Genomic DNA, 15,468 nt, shown 5'->3' on the forward strand with positions numbered 1-15,468 from the left:
TTCATGGGAATATTTCCTTTCCGAGAAATTCAGAAGCTATTTGAAATGCTCCTGCATCCCAGGTGAATGTAAAACCAGAATCTCAAAAGCAGGTAGGAAGATTCTGGACAGCCACTTGCTAGAGTCCCTTCTCCAGGTGCAGCACCAATCAGGGAGAGACTCCCTATCTCCCAGCTCCACCCAGGGGAAGAAAGTGGTTGGCTTACAAGTCCAACACCCCAATCTTTGCCAGAAGACTCCACACAGGACTGGCTTCTGTCTTGCCACTCTTGGAGCTCTCATGGATCCAGCTGTTTAGCCAACTGAGGTGGCTGGGGCTGGTAGATGCCATAGATTATCTCTTCTGCTCAGTAAAGAGTGAGTGGATTAAAAAAATCCCAATCAGCTTCCTCTAGGAGAGAAAGAGTTGTTGCGGGTGTCTTGTGACCCAGTATCTTCAGGGCTGTGCAAAGAACTGGCATCAGATTTGCATCTTAGATATGGCATCTGAACTGGCATCTACAGAGCTGTTAGGCATGGCCTAGTCTAGCCATGTGGGAAGAACACAGGTGTTAGGCATGGCCTAGTCTAGCCATGTGGGAAGAACACAGGTGGGATTTTAGGGACAACATAAATGGGTGTTTTAGACAGGTAGATGCCATAGGATCCCAACCTATGGATGAGCACAAGTGAACAGATGAAACCACAGCTCCTGCTTCTTCCTTGGGAAGGAAAGAGCTCAGAGAAACCCTTAGAATCTTAGATTCTTAGAAACCCTTAGAATCTGTCAGAGCTGATTGGTGGAGATCTTCTGTACAGGCCAGACCATAATTGCTGACAGAGATGCCTGCTTGGTCTAAGGTACAGGACACCAACACAGAAAGTCAAGGAAATTGAAGAGTCAGGTAAAGATGTTACAAATCAAGGAACAGAATCTGCAGAAACCAACCCTAATGAAACAGAGTTACATGATTAACCTGACAGGAATCTTGGCATTTTCCCAAAGAAGACATAGAGATGGCCAACGGACACCTGTGAGGTGTTCAACATCACTTACCATCAGGAAAAGGCAAATCCAAATCACAGTGAGAGATCACCTCACACCAGTTCTAGTCCAAGAAGGCAAGATAAGAGTATTCTAAAATCACCTTCTGACATGAACATACAGAATCTAGTCACAGAGCAATTCCCTCTGAAAGAAATCCAGAAACTACCTGAAGCAACAATTACACATCTGACAAATGAGGAAATACCCACCCACATCGAAATGGGTAGGAAAAACCGAGACGCTCACCAATAAACCTCACTGCCAGCACATGCCATATAATTGAAAGTGAACTCCCAACTCCAAGCTTCTCCCTGAGGAGTTTGGATCCCACATCTAGTGCCCCAAGTTTAAAAAAAACCCATCTGAGGAACAGGACCCCAAAACACCTAGCTCTGAATGTCAGCTGGTCTTGCATCTGGGAGACCCATAATATTACAGCAAACAAATTAACAGTTCTTAAAGGGCTCTCTGTGGCTGTAGCCCCAAAGCTCAGAGGTAGCAGGCAAAAAACACCCATTCCCCAGTGCTTTCCTGAACAGAATTTATTTGCATCCCTTAAAAAGTGCTGCCTGACTGGCAGGCTTCTCATATAGCAGACACTGAGAGGCTGGGTGTGATACTCCCCAGACACCAGGGAAGCCTGTGAACACCTTCCCTGCCCTCTTCATCTAGCCCATTCCAAGTCACCAGTATCTCCACAGAATGAGCTTATACACACACCTGATGCCTTAGCTTTTTTTTTTTTTTTTAAGTTTTTATTTGTTTATTCATGAGAGAGAGAGGCAGAGACACAAGCAGAGGGAGAAGCAGGCCCCCTGCGGGGAGCCGGATGCGGAACTGGATCCTGGCACTCTGAGGTCTCAACCTGAGCCAAATGATGCCCCAGCTTTGTGGATATATACCCAGAAGCAGGATTGTTGAATCATTATGCTCAACGAAATAGGTCAATGACAGACAAATACTGAGGGATTCCATTTATATGAGGTATCTAAAATAATCAAATTTGTAGAACCTGAGAGGGGAATGGTGTCTGCTCAGGGCTGAGAGGAGGGGGAAATAGGAAGTTGCTGTTCAAAGTATATAAAGTTTCAGTTACATGAGTAAATTCTAGAACTCTGTGTACAACGTTGTAACTATACTTAGCAATAATGTATGTGCACTTAAAATTTTGCCAAAGGGGGACCCCTGGGTGGCTCAGTACATTGAGCGACTGACTTGACTGACTTTTGGTTTCGACTCAGTACAAGATATCATGGGTTTTGAGGTAGAGCCCGGCATCCCACTTGGTGCCCAGCAGGGAGTATGCCTGAAGATTCTCTCCCTCTGCCCTTCTCCCTACTCATGTGGGGGACACACACAGGCTCTCGCTCAATAAATAAATCTTTTTTAAAAAATTTCTAAAAGGATAGGGGCAGCTGGCTGGCTCAGTCAGAAGAGCATGCAACTCTTGAACCCGGTGTCATGAGTTCGAGCCCTACATTGGGTGTAGAGATTATTTAAAAACTTAAAAAAAAAAAAAGGAAAAGAAATGTGACTAAAGAAATAACAGCCAATTATTTAAGACATTTTTTCGTTCAGGTTTTTATTTATCCTGCAAGTACCATCTGGGGGGCTAACGTTCAGTGTGACTTATAGTCTGGAGAAGAGAGGGGGCATGGGAATGGATTTCAGGGTCAATCATGGAGGATGAGTCCTGGAAAAGACCCTAGACTTTCCACTGGAACCATGAAGTAACCTACTCTGAGATTAAGTGTATAAACCTCAAAGCTTCTCAATTCCTGATTGGATTAATGTGATTTGAACTGCTGGCTCACTTCACTTAACTGACTGCTCTAATGCATTATTTTTTTCCTGGCATAAAAACAAACTATTTCCAAGTCACAACTTATTTCTGGTATTGTGGTTGGTTGTGTATTTCAATAGCCAATCTCAGGAAATATCTCAAATTTTAACATGTTAGACTATAAACAAAAACTAAAGGAGACATATGTGTACAATCTTGTGATTACATTTAGTTTTCATAGTAAACTTGATAGAAAAATGTACAAAACTGTTAGAATTCCAATATTTAAAGTGCACTCTTGATAACTACACTGTGATATTCAGTGCTCATGGTGGTGTATTTTGTTTTGACATTTTTTATTTTGGTGAGATTATTTCATCTTTCTTGTTCAAGGCAAATTTAGCATTAACACTTATTCAACTTAATGAATTTATTTTTGCGTGTTTTAATTAATTTATTTGAGAGAGAGAGAAAGTGGAGCAGGGAAGGGGCACAGGGAGAGGGAGAGAGAGAATCTCCAGCAGATTCCCCACTGAGCCAGGAGCCTGCCGTGAGTCTCCATCCCACAACCTTGAGCCAAAATCAAGACTTGGATGCTCATCCAACTCAGCCACCCAGGTGCCCCTCAACTTATTTTAAATCTATTGCCTGAACTGACACAGGAAATGTAATCAAGTCAAATTTGGTTTGTTGAATTGAATGCATGTGTACTTTCACATAAATGTTATCAAGTGACATGCATCTCTGGAGGGCTCCATTTATAATCAACATGTGTTCAGCTCCAATGGAGAAAGCTGATGGCACTCTAAAAGCATAACTGTACTAGTTTCCTGGCTCTGTCACCATTCATTTGTGCAAATTTGAACAAGTAAATTAAGATCTACAAGCCTCAGGCAGCACCTGGGTGGCTAGTCGGTTGAGCATCAGACTTATTTCAGCTTAGATCATGATCTCAGGGTTGTGGGATGGAGAGCAATCTCAAGCTCCGCACTCAGTGCCAGGTCTGATTATCTTTTTCCCCCTGCCCTTCTCCCACCTGGCACATGCTCTCTCTCTAAAATAAGTAAATAAATAAATAAACAAACAAACAAACAAAATCTTTTAAAAAATATCTGTAAGCCTCAGTTCCATCTTCTATAAAATGATAAGATGCATTCCTACCTATTATAAGTGTTGTGGGAACTTTGTGTGTGTATATGTGTAAATATCTGCCACAATAAAGATAATGGACTAGACAAGAAGTGTTAGCCAAGATTAATGTACACTGATGAAGAAAACACAAGATTTGGTCTCTGCTCACAAAGTTCAAACAATCATACAGGGAAGGTACAGTGGGCTGAAAGATGGCCCTCCAAATGATATATCCATGTCAAATTCCTGGAACCTGTGCATTTTACCTTATTTTGAAAAAGAATAATTTGTAGATGCAATTAGTTTAAGGCCTGGAGATAAGGAGATCATCCTGAATTATTCCTGTGGGCCTTTAATACTATGAGAGTCTTTATAAACACAGCAGAGGGATATTTGAGGTAGAGAAGAAAACACAGAAGTGGCAGAGGCAGGATGACCACGAGACAACCAATGGGGCGCAATGGAGACACGAGCCAAGAAATGCCTGCAGCTAACAGAAGCTTGAATTGGCAAGAAATTCTTCCACAGAGCCTCCGGAGGGGCTATGACCCAGCTGATACCTTGAATTAGAATGGTAAGACAATAAATTTCAGTTGTTTTGAGCCACCCAGTTTGTGGTAATTTGTTATGGCAGCTCTAGGAAACTAATACAGGAGATGAGAGAAGGCTACATTTCTAGTGGCAATTTATCAAAGAATACCCATTATAGTAAGTTATATCCTTATTTTCTTGCTTCAAATTGCAAAATAGTTTCACCCTTTAAAATTTCACAAATTAAGTCATTTATTCATGCATTTAGATGGTAATTACTTGGTTCTGATTATATGACAGATCAGTTCTAGGGGAACAGATATGAATTATTATGATCCTGAAAGAGCTTATAAAATAGCAAAGGGCATTTTCATGGAATAAAATTAAATGCAATACACAAACCATACCTAGGCCACTTGTAGACTTTGAAGTAGCAATAAATAATTGGGAAGTTAATTTCAAACACATAAAGTTGATTATTTTACTACAGTAATTGAATTCCTCATGTGTATATACAGACATACACATACATATGTCTGTGTCTTTTCAATAATAAATTTTTCAAAAATAAATGCTAAAAGTGCACCTGTCAGCATTTTTAAAAAGATTTTATTTATTTGTTCATGAGAGAGCAGAGATAGGCAGAGACACAGGCAGAGAGAGAAGCCGGTTTCATGCAGGGAGTCCGATGTGGAACTCAATCCCGGGACTCCAGGATCACACCCTAGGCCAAAGGCAGGCACTCAACCGCTGAGCCACCCAGGCATCCACTTGTCAGCATTTCTTTCTTTTTTTTTTTTTTTTTAATTTTTACTTATTTATGATAGTCAGAGAGAGAGTGAGAGAGGCAGAGACACAGGCAGATGGAGAAGCAGGCTCCATGCACCGGAAGCCCAACGTGGGATTCGATCCCAGGTCTCCAGGATCGTGCCCTGGGCCAAAGGCAGGCGCCAAACTGCTGCGCCACCCAGGGATCCCAGCATTTCTAATTTAAATTCCTTCTTGCTCTAGCACAAATGGGTGCTATGTGATTTTTGGAGAATTTAAGTGAAAATTAATTTTCATTAAGGGAATTGGGAAGTTCAATCCTCTTGGTATAAATCTCATTTGGTTCTATTTTTTATTCTCAGAAAGTGAAATGAAAAAAAGGTGAGAGCAAAAACAAAAATTAAGAATTATTTAGTTCAATATTCAATAAGGTGATTATTAGGCAGGATTCATTTTAATTTTTAACAAGGACCAGTTGCAAATAACATTAACAATAAATGAAGAATGGCCGTTTCAGGTATAAATCGGAAGTGGTAATGGATGCAATTTCAAGCAAGAAGCTATTTGGACAATTATCAAGTCACATTACAGAGGTAATAATACAACTTTCACACTAAGGTGGTGACAAGAGAGATGTTCAGAAAACATATCTTTAAAATGGCCATTACAGCTTGGTCTGTGTCCAGAAAATATGATTATTCTTGCACATAAATGAACAAATGGTCCATTTTCAAATAGAGACAACATTTAGGGCAATGAATAGCATCTGGGCAGAAAAGATGGAAGTGAAGGATTATATACACACATTTACAATTCAACATGAGCAAACATAATTTATTATAATGAAGTTTTACTTGAAAAAATAATCAAAAATGACTGCAATAGTTGCAGGAGATATTAGAAGCATGGATTCATAAGACAAATGGACATTTAAAAAACTATAGTAAAATATTCAATGCTCTGATTATAAATAAAGAAAATTCAAAATGTAAGATGTGAAATACTGAACAATGGCTAATTTCCTACCCAGTCTAGTGTACTTTATAAAAACTAGTGTGGGACTCAGCCTCCAAGGAAGTTGCCAATGATCACACAAATCAACAACCAAAAAACAAAGGATTATGCCAGGATGACAATTTATTGCCCTAGCCATTAGTTCTAATCTAATACTTTTACCACAAATCAGAGTAATTTATTCTATATCATGATCCAGTCCATATACACACACCTTTGAGAAAGTATCACTAAACAATTCCTAACCTTACTACATGTGATGTTCTCTGATATTTTTTATTCAGGCGCCCCCACCTCTTTAGCATTCTTGCCACATACATGGGAAATATCACTAACTGATCACTTCACTCTTATCAGTAGGACTGGGCATCCCTTCAAAATCCTTCATGGGATAGCCCTTCAGACAGCAAGGGTTATTAAGAGCCACCAGCACAGCAATCACTTGGAAGTCCCTGAAATTTAATTCTTTGGGAGGTCTCTAAAATAAGACATTCATTAGAATCCTAGAGAGGTATTTTCATTACAGTTAAAAGTTTAAGCTTCTAATCAGAGTGGTCTGCATGGTAGTGAAATAGGAAGCCCCAGACTATTTTTCCCCCACAGAAACAACTTAACAATAACAATTGCCTTCATGAGAAACCCAGAAACCCATTAGGAAGTTCTTATACCTCAGATGAGACATCAACAAGAGGAACAATATTGAGTCCAGTACGAAAATGTGTGGCCTTTACTCTCCATAGACCCTCTCCACAGGGCAGCACTGTAACATTGGGAAAAACTTCAGTTCCCAGCTTCTGACTGGGGAGGAAAAGAAAAGAGTGAAACATATAGCCAACATTCACTCTTCTGACTTCCCCAGAGGCTGCCTAAAAGACTAGTTTGTCTTGCCTGGATCTAAATGTGACAGGAATGTGAAACAGGTTGGGGACCTCTGAGAAAGAAGAGAGACCAGATGAAACAGTGCAAAAAAAAAAAAAAAAAAAAAAAAAAAAAAAGAAGAAGAAGAAGAAGAAGAAGAAGATCGAAGCCTCACACTTCCGGCTTTCAAAACATATGACAAAGTTAACAGGCACCAAGATGGTGTGCTACTGGCATAAAGACAGACATACAACCACTGGAACAGAATTGAGTTCAGAATAGTTTGAGATACTATTTTACTTGGGGCACCTGGGTGGCTTAGTTAAGTGTCTGCCTTCAGCTCAGGTCATAATCCCAGGATCCTGGCATCAAGCCCCACATTCAGCTCCCTGTTCAGTGGGAAGTCTCCTACTCCCTCTTACTCTGACCCCACACGTGCTCTCTCTCACTCACTCTCTCTGTATCTCTCAAATAAATTAATAAAATATTAACAACAACAAACCCATAATGAGCTATCACTCCATTCTCATTAAGATGCTCACTATCGAAAGAGACAATAACAAAAGTTGGCAAAGATGTAGAAAAATTGGGACTCTTGTGCACTAATACTGATAATGTAAAATGGTGCAGCCACTATGAAAAAAGTTGAGGCTCCTCAGAAAATTAAAACTAGAATTACCATATAAACCAATAACCCTGGGGCACCTGGGTGGCTCAGCGGTTGAGCATCTGCCTTTGGCTCAGGTCATGATCGCAGGGGTCCTGGAATCAAATCCCAAATCAGGCTCCCCAGAGGAAGCCTGCTTCTCCCTCTGCCTATGTCTCTTCCTCTCTCTCTCTCTCTCTTTCATGAGTAAATAAAATCTTAAAAAAAAATAAACCAACAATCCTATTTCTGGACATATATCCAAAAGAATTTGAAAGAGGATCTCAAAGGGATAGTTGCACACCCATTTCATTCTACCATTATTCACAATGGCAAAGAGGTGGAAGCAGCCATATGTCCATCCAGAGATGGATGAATGAATAATGTGGTATATGCAGACAATGGAATTTTATGCAGCCTTGAAAAAGATGAAAATCCTGTCCTATGCTACATGAGTAAGCCACAAGGACATTATTACTGAGTGAAATAAGCCAGTCACAAAAGGATATATACCGTTATGACTCCACTCATAGAAGTACCTAAAGTAGTCAAAATCATGGAAACTAAATAGAAAGGTACATTGCCAAGGGCTAGAGGAAGAGAATATTTAATAAATGTAGAGTTTCAGTTTCATAAGATGAAAAATTCTAGAGTTGTGTTGCACAACAATGTAAATATACTTAACACTACTGAACTGTGTACTTGAAAATGGTTAAGATAGTTGTTAGGAATTTGTCAAACTAACAATTATGTGGAGCACAGGGTGCCAGATGGTGAGCTTGTGGTTCAACAACGGACTACAAGAATTGAAAGAGATCTTTATTACTCACAGGTCCTGCAGGAACTAACTGGCACACTCAAAAGGCTACACAAGGTAGTCCAGGCAGACTGCCAACAGAGATAACACTGGAAGTGAATGGGGCACAGGCCTGAAATATGGGTTCTTGGGTGTAGAGCTTTGAGGTTTCCCAACTAAGCCTGAATTGGCCAACTCAAACCAAAGAACGGTGTTTTGGTAAGCCCCACGGGAATCTTATACATGGGGCACATAAGAGGAAGACACTTGATCACAAGGACTGTTGGGAAAGTCTTATTAAGAACCTCCATTTCCTCAAACTCTGCCAGCAGCTATCTAGGGCATGCACTTGCACGAGGGGCTATTGGCTATTGGCAGTTCGGCCAAAGAGAATGGACGCTGCTTGGCCAAAGAGAATGGACGCTGAGAAAGCAAAGGCATGGAGTAACTTAGCTAACTGCTCAACAATGGCAATTATAATGTTGTGTTGTTTATCACACACACACACACACACACACACACACACACACAAACCAAAACCCACTTTGAACTTTTAATTAAGTAAAATGAATCTCTACAAAGTTAAAGAAATGTCAGACAGGGGCACCTAGCTGGCTCAGTCGAAAAGCATGTGAAACTTGATCTTGGGGTTGTGAGTTCAAGCCCCACATTGGGATTACTTAAATAACACTTTTTTAAAAACCTTATTTAAAAAAAAAACAAAAAACAAAAAACAAAAAAAAGGGATCCCTGGGTGGTGCAGCGGTTTGGCGCCTGCCTTTGGCCCAGGGCGTGATCCTGGAGACCCGGGATCGAATCCCACATCTGGCTTCCGGTGCATGGAGCCTGCTTCTCCCCCTGCCTATGTCTCTGCCTCTCTCTCTTTCTCTCTCTGTGACTATCATAAATAAATAAAAATTAAAAAAAATAAAAATAAAAATAAAAAACCTTGCAAAGTAAATAACTCAAACATACTTGTAAGAATAATTTCTAAATTATATAGTTTCAATATAATCTTCTTCCAAGTTTAAATATGAGTATCTAAATCATCTCTCTCTCTCTCTCTTTTTTTTTTTTTTTTTTTTTTTTGCAGAGCCCAACACAGGGCTTGATCTCATAGCCCTGAGATATCGACCTGAGCCTAAATCAAGAGTCGGACACTTAACTGACTAAGCCACCCAGAGGCCCCTCAAAATCATATATTTAGACTGTTTTTATATGAATAACTTCTATAATAAATATCCATCTGCCAAAATATTGTTACTTCAAAACTAATTACAATATTAGTTTCTTAACAGTATTTTTAATGCTAGCAAAATAATCCTTTTTAAAAAAAATATTAAATTCAGGGCACCTGGTGGCTCAGTGATTGAGTATTTGCCTTCCACTCAGGGTGGAGCCCGCTCCTCCCACTGCCTATGTCTCTGCCTTTCTTTGTGTGTCTCACATGAATAAATAAACAAAAATCTTTTAAAAAAATTAGACTCATTAAGTAAATAAACATTTTGTTATTGTTTTATGAGGTGGCCAAAAATCGGTAAATTCATTCTCAGACCATCTCCCTTATGTTAACTATATCATTCCAGAAATGCCTAAGTATTTTGAGCAAACAACGTGCAAGATAAAATTTACAAACAAAAATCGTGTGTGAAAAGTTTATCTTGTCTAAGGTATCCTTCCCCAATTCTATTTTATGACAAATGGCTCTAATACAGGAAATACAAATATGAAACCTTTTGAATTTCTGTGACTAGTTTATATATAGTATGTTTGAGTATTTGGCTAGTATATGGCTCACCTATGGATCATTCCTCCACTTTTGTGGATGGACTTTTTAATTCATGTTTATTGTTATTTATGTCAACTTTTTCCCGAAACACAAGTAAAATAATGACTGCACACAGTGACACCACAAAGTGTCTTTCATTTTCACATGGAGTCTTTTTGGTTCAATGAGAGAGAACATTCCTTTATAAGCTGTCCAACATGTTCCTCTTGCTTATAACAAAGAATAGCTTAACCAGCAAAGTATTCCAACAGTCTATGTGGAAGAATTTCTGCCTATTTAAAGAAATTGCTTCCATCTCTCATAATATTTTGTGAAAAGACTGTACCATGTATATTTAATCTTGTGGAATAGGAGTACAGATTTTAAAATAAGGATATTTTTAAAATAAGGACATTGAAAAAATGCTGAAATTTAGAAAACTGAAAAAAATTAAGTTTGAGATACTATTTTAAAATATGAACAAACAGGGGCTCCTGGGTGGGTAAGTGCTTGAGCATCTGCCTTTGGCTTGGGTCATGATCCCAGGGCTCTGGGATGGAGTCCCGTATCAGCCTCCCCACAGGAAGCCTCTCTGCCTATGTCTCCACCTCTCTCAGTGTCTCTCATGAATGGATGAATAAAATCTTAAAAAAAAAAATACATAAACAAACAGATATATTGAATTTTACAAGCTACAGAAGAAATTTTAAGACCTATACATTTTCAAACAAATGTAAGGTATTTGTGACAAATATAAAATTTTTATGTTCATCACCTTCTTATAATAGGAGAAAGATTTGTGAGGTAGCAGACTCCAGACACATATTAAATTACTCAGCTGCAATTCCAGGGAACGGTTTAGGAATTTGTGTGTTAGTATACTTTTTAGAAAAAAGAAAATTCATTTTCATGCAGAGAACTTCCGAGAAAATGATGTAATTTTAGTTCTTTCATATTGGGATTATGACACACACAACTCCAACTAGTTAATGATTTTATGTTTTCCAAATACCAGAAACACTGGTTTCTGGGCTCGCAGGGCTAGATGTAGGTACTATGTGGAGTTTTATTCCTCCTTTTTCTAGAACAAGTTTTACCAATTAGAAGTAAAATTTTACTTCCCGTTGGAACAGTAGAATTAGGACATGTTTTAACTGAGCTTCATGTTGCCTCTGTTCAGATAATGAAGTCTTCCTTTTAACTTTTTTAAAAAGATTTATTTATTTTAGAGAGTGAGCGCGCGCAAGCACAGGGTGGAGGTGCAGATGGAGAACATGTCTCAAGCAGGCTCTGTGCTGAGTGCAGAGCCCAACATGGCTTGATTCCACAACCCGAGATCACGGCCTGAGCCAAAACCAAGAGTCAAAACCAAGACTCGGTTGCTCAGTTGACTGTGACACCGGGGAGCCCCTGAAGTCTTCCTTTTAAAAGTTGGCCAAGAGTATATATCATATAAATCAGGAATGATACAGAAAATGAATCATCAGTAACACAAAATAAAGGAAGTTCTAAAAACTAAAGCAAAAGTTTGGAGACAAATGAAAGAATTAACCTGCACAGGAATCTCTTCATATACTAGACATGGACGTTAATCAGATATATTTGAAATAAGTCTCTTTAGCCTTCATTTAGAGATCTGATAGAAAGATATGATATAGACTTTCATATAATAACCACATAATTTAACTTCTTAAACTACCCCTCTCTCCAATTTTTACATAGCATATGTGCAATTTAACCAATCTTCCATTCACCAAGTTCATTCTCCAGGGGAAAATATCCTTTAAGTCCTTTAAGACACTGATCATGACAATCTATAGTGTGAAATTTGGTGAATTCTTTTCGAGCTCTACTTGACTGTAGACATTCTAAGTCCTTTAGTTAACCTTAAGTATTCATGACTTTTTTAATGAATTTGCTTATGCTGATTTATATATGGGTAACCATGGTTTCATATATTATTCATTTGTTGAGTACATTCAAACATTCACACTTGACATCCCTAAGATCATATCATACACATTTTTGTCATGGAAACCCAATTTATTTTTTGCTTGTTTTTAGTTATTAATCTTCTCCATACCAAAAATAAAAATTCATACCTTAACAGAGTACTCTTATTTTTTGAAAGATTTTATTTATTTATTCATGAGAGACACAGAGAGAGAGGCAGAGACATAGGCAGAGAGAGAAGCAGACTCCCTGCAGGGACTCGATCCCAGGACCTGAGATCACAACCTGAGCCAAAGGCAGATGCTCAATCTCTGAGCCACCCAGGTGCCCCAACAGAGTACTCTTAATTCTCTTTTTTACAGAGTGTTTTTAGTTCCATACCATAAGCAATGATAAAACCTAATATATACTTCCTGTCTTTTTTCTCTCCTTCACTACACAATTTGTCAACACTAGAATACTTTCTAATTAAACTTTTGAGAAATTGTAGATTGGCATGAAGTTATAGAAACAGATCTAGATAATCTTTTACCAGTTTTTCCTCAATAGTAACATCTTGCAAAACTATAATGCATTTTTATAACCAGGCATTTACACTAATATAATATTCAATAAGCTTATTATTCAGATTTCCTTTTTGCTTGCAGGTGTGTGTGTTGCCATTTCAAAAAGAAACCCACATCCTTCCCGCCCCCAACCTCACCATCCTTGACCCCTGGCAGCTTAATCAGTTCTTTATTTCTAAAATTCTTTATTTTCAAAAATGTTAGATAAGTGTAATTATGTAGTATGTAACCTGTTGGAATTGGCTTTATATACTCAGCATAAGTCCCTTGATATTCATCCATTTTGTTGCTTGTATAAATAGCTCATTATTTTATTCCTGAGTAGTAATAAAATGGTATGGATTTATCATAATTTGTTTACCCATTCACCAGCCAAGGACACTGGATTGTTTCCACCTTTAGGCAATTACAAATAAAGCTGCTATGAACATTCATGTACAAGTATTTGTGTGTTTATACATTTCAGCTATTAAAGATAAGTGCCAAAGGGTACAATTACTAGACTCTGTGATAATTGCATTTTTAGTTTTTAAGAAATTACCAAACTTTTTCAGAAAGGTTTAATAATATTTTGCATTCCTACCAGCAATGTATGAGTGGTTTGGTTTTTTCACATCATCACCAGCATCAGGTGCTGACACAATTTATCTTTTATTTTAGTGATTTTAGTTCTTGTAGATGTAGAGTGAGATCTCATTATGGCTTTAATTTGCACGTCCCTAATGGATAACAGGTTAAATATATTTCCATGTGCTTATTTACCATTTGTAGATCTCATTCAGTGAAATATCTGTTCAAATTTTTCAGATTTTTGACTGTTTTCTAATTGTATTGTCTGCTTTTTCACTGTTAACTTTCAAGAGTTATTTATATATTCCAGATATGTGGTTTATTATTATTTTCTCCAAGTCTTTTTTTTTTTTAAGATTTTATTTACTTATTCATGAGAGACAGAGAGAGAGAAGGGCAGGCTCCATGCAGGGAGCTTGATGTGGGACTCGATCCCGGGACTCCAGGATCACGTCCTGGCCCGAAGCAGACACTTAACTGCTGAGCCACCCAGGTATCCCTTCTCCCAGTCTTTTTATACACTCAACAGGGTCTTTCTCAGAACAACTTTTAAAATTTTGATGAGGTGCAATTTATCAAATCATGCTTTTTGTGTCAGATCTAGAACTCTGTCTACACACAGGTCCTGAAGATTTTATTCCTTTTTTTTTTTCTGTTTTGTTTTGTTTTTTAATCAAGAATTTTATCATTTGGGGTTTAACATTAAAGTTGGTGATCTGTTGATTTAATTTTTGTGGAAATTGTAACACCTAGGTAGAGATACTCTTCTTTTTGTTTATGAATTTCCAATTGCCCCAAGCATCATTTTTTTTAAAAAGTAGCTTTCTTCCATTAAATTGGTTTCGCGCCTTTGTCAAAAATCATTTGAGCACATTTGTACAATCATTTATTAATGTTTATATTTGTCTTATAATCCAATCCGTGACAAGATCTATAGTAAACTCATCATGGAACTTTAAGTCCCCAGATGTTAGAGCATCTTGGTAAACACCTTGGGCTTTCCAAAGATGCACTGTAAGTAAAGTATAAAACTATGTGCACACAGGTTCATAGAGAGCAGCCTACCGGAGTGCCTACTGGAACAAGAGCTAGTATGTTTCCCATGAAGACAAGGGAATGAGTTCCCTATTAGATATTATTCAATCAGGGGCACGTGGGTGGCTCAGTGGTTGAGCATCTGCCTTTGGCTCAGGTGGTGATCCCAGGGTCCTGGGATCAAGTTCCACATCAGGCTCCCCCTCTCGCAAGCCTGCTTCTCCCTCTGCCTGTGTCTCCGCCTTTCTCTGTGTGTCTCTCATGAATAAACAAATAAAATCTTAAAAATAAACAACAACAGGAACTCCTGGGTGGCTCACTGGTTGAGCATCTGCCTTTGGCTCAGGTAGTGATCCCAGGGTCTTGGGATCAAGTCCCACATTGGGCTCCCCGCAGGGACCCTTCTTCTCTCTCTGCCTGTGTCTCTGCCTCTCAATTTGTGTCTCTCATAAATAAATAAATAAATAAAATCTTAAAAAAAAAAAGAAAGAAAACTGTTCTCTACAATTAAGATAAAAACAGTAAGCAGCAGTATCTACACCCCAAATGGTGCCGATGTTAGAACTTGAAGGAAAAGTATTTTTGGAAATATTCTCAATGAACTAATAAGACAGAAAGTTTGTAAAGGTTGGGACAGGCAAAGGAAATGACACTTATATAAGGTTATTAAATTTAAGAAGTAATTTGTCCAATGACAATTGTTAAGTGGGGATTGGTAAGAGATGCAATAATGACTAAATAGTGAAAAATTGAAAATGCTCCCTAAGATTAGAAATAAAATAAGAATACCCAAACCCAACATTTCTATTCAGTTTTATAGCTGAGGTCCTACTCAATACAATAGGACAAAAAAGAATGATAGAGGTACGCCTGCGTGGCTCAATTGGTTAAGCATCTGGTCAGGTCATCATATCATGGGTGGTGAGATCAAGCCTGTAGTCCCGCTCCATGCTCTGCAGGGAGCCAGCTTCAGAATTCTCTCTCTCTCTCTCAGAAAAATAAATCTTAGAATAAAGAAAGAG

Source organism: Canis lupus, chromosome X (genome assembly GCF_011100685.1).
Source record: "Canis lupus familiaris isolate Mischka breed German Shepherd chromosome X, alternate assembly UU_Cfam_GSD_1.0, whole genome shotgun sequence".
Lineage (NCBI taxonomy): Eukaryota > Metazoa > Chordata > Mammalia > Carnivora > Canidae > Canis > Canis lupus.